Source organism: Balaenoptera acutorostrata, chromosome 9 (genome assembly GCF_949987535.1).
Source record: "Balaenoptera acutorostrata chromosome 9, mBalAcu1.1, whole genome shotgun sequence".
Lineage (NCBI taxonomy): Eukaryota > Metazoa > Chordata > Mammalia > Artiodactyla > Balaenopteridae > Balaenoptera > Balaenoptera acutorostrata.
In genome coordinates this window covers 1,096,678-1,105,857 of record NC_080072.1, presented here as the reverse complement: position 1 = coordinate 1,105,857, position 9,180 = coordinate 1,096,678, and positions in this window count along the sequence as shown.

Below are 9,180 nucleotides of genomic sequence, written 5' to 3'. Positions count from 1 at the left end.
GGTTTCAGTGCAGTGTTTTTCAAAACAGTGGTCCAGTGTCTCTCCCTTCGAAGCAGCTGATGCCAATTCTTCAAGTTCTGACAATGACATTAAAACAAACAAACAAAAACTTACTATGGGACTTCCCTGGTGGTGCAGTGGTTAAGAATGCGGGGGACGTGGGCTCAATCCCAGGTCCGGGAAGATCCCACATGCCGTGAAGCAACTAAGCCCGTGCACCACAACTACTGAGCCCGCGTGCTGCAACTACTGAAGCCCATGTGCCTAGAGCCCGTGCTCCGCAACAAGAGAAGCCACCGCAATGAGAAGCCCATGCACCGCAACGAAGAGTAGCCCCCTCTCACTGCAACTAGAGAAAACCCGCGCTCAGCAATGAAGACCCAACGCAGCCAAAAATAAAAATAAATAAATAAATAAATAAATAAAAATTTAAAAGTTAAAAAACAAAGCACTTACTGGAGAGTGTTAGGCAGGGTTTCAGACAAGAGTCAGGACTCATATCCTTTCTCCAGATGGTCCTTACATGGCCTTTTGGGTGACAGCTGTGGAGTGCCCACGGTTGTCCAGCCAGACCCACAGGAGAAACCGCCAAGTTTTCCTGTGTGTGGGTGGTGACCAAATGTCCACATGTCACAGTTGCCACCAGGGTGATAGTGATTATAAGACAATATCCACTGCCACTCACAGATCTAGAGAACAAACTAGGTGTTACCAGTGGAGAGGTGGAAGGGGGGAGGGGCAATGTAGGGTTGGGGGTTAAGAGGTACAAACTATTAGGTATACAATAAGCTACAAGGATATATTGTAGAACACAGGGAATATAGCCAATATTTTATAATAGTTATAAATGGAACATAACCTTTAAAAACTGTGAATCATTATATTGTACACTTGTAATTTATTGATATACAATATTATACATCAAATATACTTCAGTAATAATAGGAAAAGACAACATCCACGGCAACACTGCACCTGACTTCAGAGGTGTTAAATGGTGAAAAAAACATGCCTAGGAATTTACAAAATATAGTGCATCAGGAGAAAATGCCCACTGGAAACTTCATTGGCGTGGCCCACAAATTAAAGGAGGATATCCTGGGACTTCCCTGGTGGTCCAGTGGTTAACACTCCACGCTCCCAATGCAGGGGCCCTGGAGTTCGATCCCTGGTCAAGGAACCAGATCCCGCCTGCTGCAACTAAAAGATCCCGCACGCCACAACAAAGATCCTACGTGCCGCAACTAAGACCCAGCACAGCCAAATAAATAAATAAATAAATAAATATTTTTAAAAAGTAAATAAAAAAAGGAGGAATTCCTGCGATCCTCTCAACAGACACTGAGGATGATTTTGAGCAAATCCAATGTTCCTTCATTTTATTTAAAAAATGACTAGCAAACGAGGTGAGTCACAGAAAGCTGTCCCTCTGAGGCTGGATGCCTGTATTCAGTGCTGGGGTCCTGACCACAGCTGTAAGAAAGAGAAATTAAAAGGAAAAATTAAATTATATCATCACACATGATATAGTTGGGTATACAGAAAAATCCACAAGAGCCACTGCTACCAGTTGAACTGTGTCCCCAAAATTCACATGTTGGAGTCCTAACTCCCAGACTTCAGAATGTGGCTGTGTTTGGAGCTGGGACCTATACAGAAGTGATTAAGTGAAAATGAGGCCATTAGGATGGGCCCTAGTCCAATGTGACTGGTGTCCTTATAAGAAGAGGCGATCAGAACACAGACACACCAAGAGGGACGAACAGGGAGAAGACAGCCATCTACACGCCAAGGAGAGAGGCCTCAGGAGGACCCAGCCCTGCCCACACCTGGATCTCAGATTCCAGCCTCCAGGACTGGAGACAATGAATGTCTGTTGTTTAAGCCTCCCCGTATGTGGCATGTTGTTATGGCAGCCCTAGCAAACTAATACAGCCTTGATTGATTGATACAAAATCAATATACAGGGTATATAGTTTCTATTTGGGGCGACGAAAACGTTCTGGAGCTGGATGATGGCGGTGGTTGCAGAACAATGTGAATGTGCTTAATGCCACTGAACTGTTCCCTTAGAAATGGTTAAAATGGTAACTTTTATGTTATATATATTTTACCACAGTAAAAAAAAAAAATCAATACACAGAAATCAATTATTTATGTGCCTGCAACAAACTGTTGAAAATAGAATTTGGAAGCTGACACTTGTAATAAGCATCAAAAATATCAAATAACTATGAATCTAACCGAAGATGTATAAGACCACTCTGGTGAAAGTCATGACATTTTGAGGGAATTTAAAGATTATCACTAAAAATTGAGAAATACGCTATATTGATGGACTTGAGACTCAGTACTGTTAGGAAGTCAGTTCTCCTCGGCGTAGTTCTCAGTGTTTGACACCGGATTTTAATGGAATGCTTTTAATGTCTAAGAAATAAACGGGGCAGTTGCTGTAGGTTTCCAGCTTCATGAATGAAGGATGTGCTTTTGTGCTCCTGATTCACTGAGAGTTTTCACCTCTGAGCTCCTAACGTACGGAATCGCACTGATGGACGTGGTAGCGTGGAAACATCCTCGCAGGCCGAGAGGAGGCTTCCTTTGGTCGAGGATCAGTTACTCTTTTGATCCCTCGCTTGGTTTTTTGCTGGTGTTTTATTTAGGCAGGTTCAGAACACTACGTACCTCCACGTGGGCGTGCCTGAGAGATTCCAAACAATGACCAGGCATTTAACTCTGGGAAGGGGAGGGCCTGGGGCTTCGAACCATTGTCTGCGTTGTGTGTGATGCCTGTGTGTGGCTTGTGCAGCTGAAACAGACGTGAAATGGAAACCTGCAGGGTGTTTGCGTCCACAGTCTCCTGTGATGCTGCCTGTGGTTTTCCTTCAAATCCTTTTTTCCTTTGTGTGTGTCTGTGTGTAAGACTACATGTGATTGTGTCTGTGAGTATCACCAGGTGTGTCTGTGTGTTTCATTGTGCATGCTCGTGTATTTGTGTCTGTCTGTATTACCAGGTGTGTGTGTGTGTGTGACTGTGAGTGTGTGAACGCCTGTCGGCTGCAGGGGGACGCTGGTGTGGGCAGGCTGGTCCCAGGGCCAGGACCGCTGTCCATCTTTCACTGTTGGCCGCTCCCACGTGAGGGGGCACTGCCCGCTGCTCGGACCTGCTCTGTGGGTCTCCCTGGTGTCGATGGCCGGCGGACGGCCACCACGTCACGTACTCCTGGTCATCGTCTAGTTTCCTTAGAGAGTCAGTGCCCCGAGGGCAGTGGTCCCTGTCCGTCTGTCTGTCCCTGGCTCACAGGAAACGCCCCCAAATATCTGGGGAGAAATGAACGAGTCCATTTCATCCCATAGTTCCTCAGTTTCATTTAGACCTTCAGAGTCCTGGGTAGAAACTTGTGCATGAAGTTCTCTTTTAACTTTTGACATCCCTTTAGTTTCTGTCATTATTTTACTTTTTTGTCTTTTATCTTTAATAAAATTCATTTTTCCCCAAAGTCCAGCTTTGGGTTTTCCTGGGCAGGTCTACTTGTCAATTTCCTGTTTTCTCAGTTTCCTTCTGCCTCGTTGAGCCCTTCCCTGGGGGCATCTGCTCTGTGCTTTCTGGCTTCAGCTTCCCCCACACCCCCATTCTCCAGGAAACGCCCGCGGTGCTGCCGTGAGGCCATTTCCAGGCAGCTTTAACCAGGAAGTTGTTTACGAAGGTCTCTTTAAAGGGTCCCGGGAAACGGGGCCCTGCGTTACTGGGGCACCGAGGGAGCTCGTGGGTGCTCCCGGCCCCCATGTGGCACTGAGCGAGTCCACCTTCCCGTCCCCGTTACCTTCTACTTCATCAGCTTCTGTGAGCGTGTCTGGTTTCTCACTGTGAGGGTGGAGCTCACCCGAAAAGTCCTAAAGGGTTTTGCTTCCTGCATCCTGAAGGTGAGCATTTAGCTGCACGATTCATTACTGTTACGTCTTTTTGGAGGATTATACCTTTAGTCCATATAAAACCTTCCTATTTCTCGATTAAGTCTTTCCATCTTCATTCTATTTTAATTAATACTTGTTCAGACATAGAGTGGCACAACCGTTTTCTCTTTGTGTGCGTGGCTGCTTTAATCTCTGTCTTTCCCTCTCTGTTCAAAGGTTCCTTTTCATTTAGCTTCTAACTGCATCTCTTATAAACAGCATACAGAATTGTCCACTAATCCCTCTCCCACTCCCTCAAATCTGGAAGATTCTTAGTGGGGACCTAAGCCCTTGATGCTTTTCTGTGATCATTAGCAGCTTTGCATTTACCTGGCCGTCTGGTCTTGTATTTCTTATTTACCATGGTTTTTACTGTTCCCCCTCCCCCCAAGCCTTTCATTGTATTGACTGAATTTTCTTTGTTCTATTTTTTGTCTTGATGATAGTTTGGAAGTTCTCCATCCAATTTCTGTTCTCCTGGTGGCTACCTTTCAAACCTATTTTTAATTTAATTTATTTTATTTTTAAATTTTATTTTGTATTAGAGTTGATTTACAACGTTGTGTTAGTTTCAGGTGTACAGCAAAGTGATTCATTGATACATATACTCATTCTTTTTCAGGTTCTTTTCCCATATAGTTTATTACTGAATACTGAGTAGAGTTCCCAGTGCTATACAGTAGGTCCTTGTTGATTAGCTATAAAATCTTAACATAGGTTGGAAGATATTTTTCTGTTGATACCGGGAATCAGTCTCCTGTCGGGGGTTACAGAGGAGCTGCCGTTCCGGGGGGACATGTTACCGACATTGTTTAGGAGGGTCAGAGCGCAGTGGTGGTAACACACACACATTTGGTCTGCTTATTACGGTTTTTGGATTCCCTTATGCACCCGGGGTGGGGTGCCCATCACCCTCTTTAGGTGCAGTCAGTCAGCATCTCTGCCCTCCTCGGAAGCAAGAGGAGAAGCCGCTCTTATGCTGGGTTTGAAACGCCCACATAAAACCCACAGGTACACACGTGTGTGCACATGCACACAGATACACCACACATTCATAGGTACAACTATACACCCACAGCACAAATGTACACGCCCGTACACACACTCACACAGATGCACACACACGCTCACACACGTGCACATGTCGGCCCCAAGGCTGCGGGGTTCAGCCCCTTCTCCTCTGTGTCCCCGATGCCAGGAGCAGGGGACGCCCGATGACACCCAGTGAAAGATCGGTGGCAGGCACCGAAACTGCACTGGCAAGGAGCAGCGCAGAACCCACGGTGAGATGGTTCTGTCCTTTCAGGGATGTTGTGTGAGTTTCCACAGATGCTCTGAAAAGGAAACAATTTCCTGCTGGTGGCCGAGCAGCTGGCAACGGTCCAGCCTTCCAGATGGCCGTCCACTGCTGGACCAGATGCCCCCGAGGGCCGCAGGGCCAGTGGTCACGGAGGGGGTCTCAGTGCTGGGGACAGCTCCAGCCACATGGACAATCGCCAGCCTGGGACACACTGTGAAGATGGGGCCCAGGGACTGAGGGGGAGGGGTCGCAGGGGGACCAGGGCAGACGGAGGACGAGGACCTGTGCAGGGGAAAGGCTGGAGCCTGCGGCCGGCCGTGGGTGAGTTCCGGGGAAGGGAGCCGCCAGCACGGGACAAAAGAGACGCAGGAAGACCAACCACAGCAAGCGGAAGAAGGAAAATGTTCTCTGAGGAAGGAGAACCCTGGGAGGAGAGAGACACAGAGACTGGGAGACACAGAGACAGAGAGAAGAGACAGGGAGACAAACAGAGACAGAGAGACAGAGAGACAAAGAGAAGAGAGAAGGCGGAAGGAGAGAGGGGGGTTGACGCGGGGGGCGCAGAGGGAGGCTTCCAGGCCCAGAGCAACGGGAAGAGGCCCGCCGTGGTGAGGCGATGGGAGGACGCGGGGGGACCTTGACGCCCAATAAGCTGAACCGACGGCAGTGTGGTTCCTCCTCACCCCCAGCTTTTTTTCATCCTCGTAACCGGCCGCTGTCCTCCTGCGGCCACCCCGCCTCCCCGCACCGGGGGCCGCGTCCCCATGGCCGCGGGCTCCGGGTGCTGTCTCCGAGGGAGCCGCCAGGGGGCGGCGGAGACCCGGGAACAGAGGACGCAGGAGTTGAGAATCTCTCCCCCAAGTTCTTTCTAACGACATTTCGCAAATGAAGATGAAATGGAATAAAAACCATGCCTGGGAGGGAGGCGAGCCCACCAGTGGGGACACGAAAGAAAACCTGCCTGCGAAGGGAAACGGGGGGAATGACAGCAGCGGAGGGCAGGGCCCTGGGGGCCCCCAGAACTCCGGGCTCTGCGGGCGTCCCGGCTCCGGCTCAGGGGGGACAGACAAGCGCCAACACCGGGGCAGGTGCAGAGTTAGAGACAGCGACGCGCTTACACCAAACCACGGAGCAACGGAGCCGTCCTGCTCACACGATCAGCTCGCGGTCTGTGTCATCATCATCGTCGTCGTCATCAATAAGGAGAACACCGCCCTCCCTGGGCCTGGGGGTCTGGGCCCGGCACACCGAGGCCCCTGCAAGGTGCTGGCTTGGTGAGCGTGAGATAGAAGGTCCTAGTGGACCACCTGACTTGGAGCCTGCACTGGGCACAGCTCCGTCCAGCAGGGATCACCCCGAGGAGCAGGGTCACGGTGTCGCAAGGCGGGACCCTGTCCCCCCCCCCCCCCTTCCACCCCCAGCCGGCCTCCGCGGGAGGAAGAAACTTTCCATCTGGGTTTGATCTTCATTATGAACACTCTCTACCGCCTCCTGAAGGCGACACCATCAGCAGAACGGGAGTCGAGGCCTGAGGCGCGGCCTTGGCGGATTTTCTCGCTAAGTCCTCCCACGTGGGCTCCGAGCCGGAGTTGGCGGAGGTGCGCGGCAGCCTCTGCGGCCCACGCGGGCGCGCCCCACGCGGAGCAGCGAGGGGCCGGCAGATGATTAGGAAGCGGTGGTTCTGGCTTTACTGCAGGTTATTTGGCTGTAAGTTAATACACGTTAACGTTTAAGGACGGCCGTGCTTCCGACCTCCTGGGCATCAGCGGTCACCTCCCCGGCCCGCGGACTGGCTGCTGCGGAGGCCGCGGAGCCACGAGTAGGGCGCGTGTTTCCGAGCTCCGTGCAGAGTGCAAGTAAGGACCGGCGGTTCCCGAAGAGATGCACCTCCGAGCGCTCCACGGGCGGGGCCGAGATGGGGGGCGGCTGCCGTAGGAAGGCACGGGAAGGGGTGGGGCGGGGCTGGGTGAGTGGGGGTGGGGTAGGGAGAGGGGGGTGGGGTAGGGAGAGGGGGGGTGGGGCTGGAGCTGGGGTGGAGTGGGGTGGGGGGCGGGGCTGGGGTGGGGGGCGGGGTGGAGTGGGGTGGGGGCGGGGCGGGGCTAGGGTGGGGCTGGAGCTGGGGTGAGCTGGGGTGGGGGTTTGGATGGCGGGGGATGGTGCGGTGGCCTTGACCCAGCGCTGGCCCCGGCCGGGCCTGCAGGGCTGAAGCTGGGTGGCACAGGGAGCGGGGAGCGGGGAGCGGGGAGGGGGGAGGGAGGCCGGTACCCGCAAGACCAGCCCCTCGCTGGGCTGATCTGTTCGCTCACAACCAGGCAGGGACCACCTGGAGAAAACTGGCCAGCAGGTTCGCTCCATCTTGAAGATGTATTAGCACACGTATTAAAAACAAAGACCCGGCTTTGTTACAATGGAATTTTGTTCCCAGAGATTGTGTTTTATGGAACTTCCACTCCAAACATCTCTGAATTAGTTAGCACTTGGAAAATTAACACCCAATGTCTTGCAAGAGCTGCTAGTTATAGGAATTCTGGGTTTTAGCAGATTCTCTTGAAAGCCCACGAGGTTGCTCTCCAGTGTAGCTGTTTTATCCGTTGACATCCCCTACACTGGGTATCTGATTTTTGTGTTTCTTAGGGCACACCTCTAAGATACTCTCAGGGGCTCAAAGAGAGAGTTTTGGGCTTCAATTTAGTCTCATCACGTAGAAGCCATCTCTTTAGAAACAATTCATCTGTTCATCTATCCATCCATTCACTACTTGTGTGGACTTGGGAAAGGTGCTTATGTCCCTGAGCCACAGTTTCCCCACTTGTATCATGGGGCTGTGTGGCTCTTGCAAAGAGCGGGGGGATTGCAAAGTCCCTGCCGTAGGCCCTGCTCGGTGAATGTTGGCGTAAATGTTGGCTGCATGATTATCAGCAACACCTCCTGTGCACCTAAGGGTGTGGCTCAGAGATGACCAGCTTCAGCGCAGGACTGGCTGTGAGCCCACATCCCAGGGAGCAGTTAAAGCTGCCCAGGAGTGTGGCGACAGCCTTAACACAGGAGGCGACATGGAGCAGGGTTTTTTTGGGTTTTTTTTTAAACATCTTTATTGGAGTGTAATTGCTTTACAATGTTGTGTTAGTTTCTGCTGTATAACAAAGTGAATCAGCTATACGTATACATATATCCCCATATCCCCTCCCTCTTGCGTCTCCCTCCCACTCTCCCTATCCCACCCCTCTAGGTGGTCACAAAGCACTGAGCTGATCTCCCTGTGCTATGCGGCTGCTTCCCACTAGCTATCTATTTTACATTTGGTAGTGTATATATGTCAATGATGGGGCAGGGTCTTGATGTACACATAGGAGTTTTCCAGGTAGCAGGTGGTGGAGAGGGACTTGCAGGCAGAGGAATCAGGAATCACTCCTAGGGGCAGGTCTCTCACACCACACAGAAAAATGAGCTCAAAGTGGATTATCAGGAGGAATCTTACAGGAGTGGTCAGTCATCCTGACATCAAACTGTCATCACTTCTGTGGAGGGCATCACAGTACAGCAGAGAGAGACACAAAGCACAAACACTTTAAAAACAACAAAGAGAGAACAGAGTAGAACAACGATTAGTATAATGAGTTGCAATCCGGGTCACAATAAGGCACTAAGTCCAGAGGGGAGCCCGCTGAAGGTTTCTCGATGTCAGGGTCAGAGCATCTTTTGCAGTGTGAAATGTCTCTGATCATGTCATCAAGGGTTTAGGTAAACTTTCTGAGTGGCTCATACAACAGCAGGTGTGAAGATTGTCTGTACATGAGCTGTTATGGTGATTTCTCTGAAGTTTATATCAAGTTGTTTGATGTTAGCTTGCATGACTTTGGGAAAAGGGCATTTTTAGTTCTAAACATTTCCAAGTCAAAGGGATGGGAGGAAAACTGGAAATGTTAGTT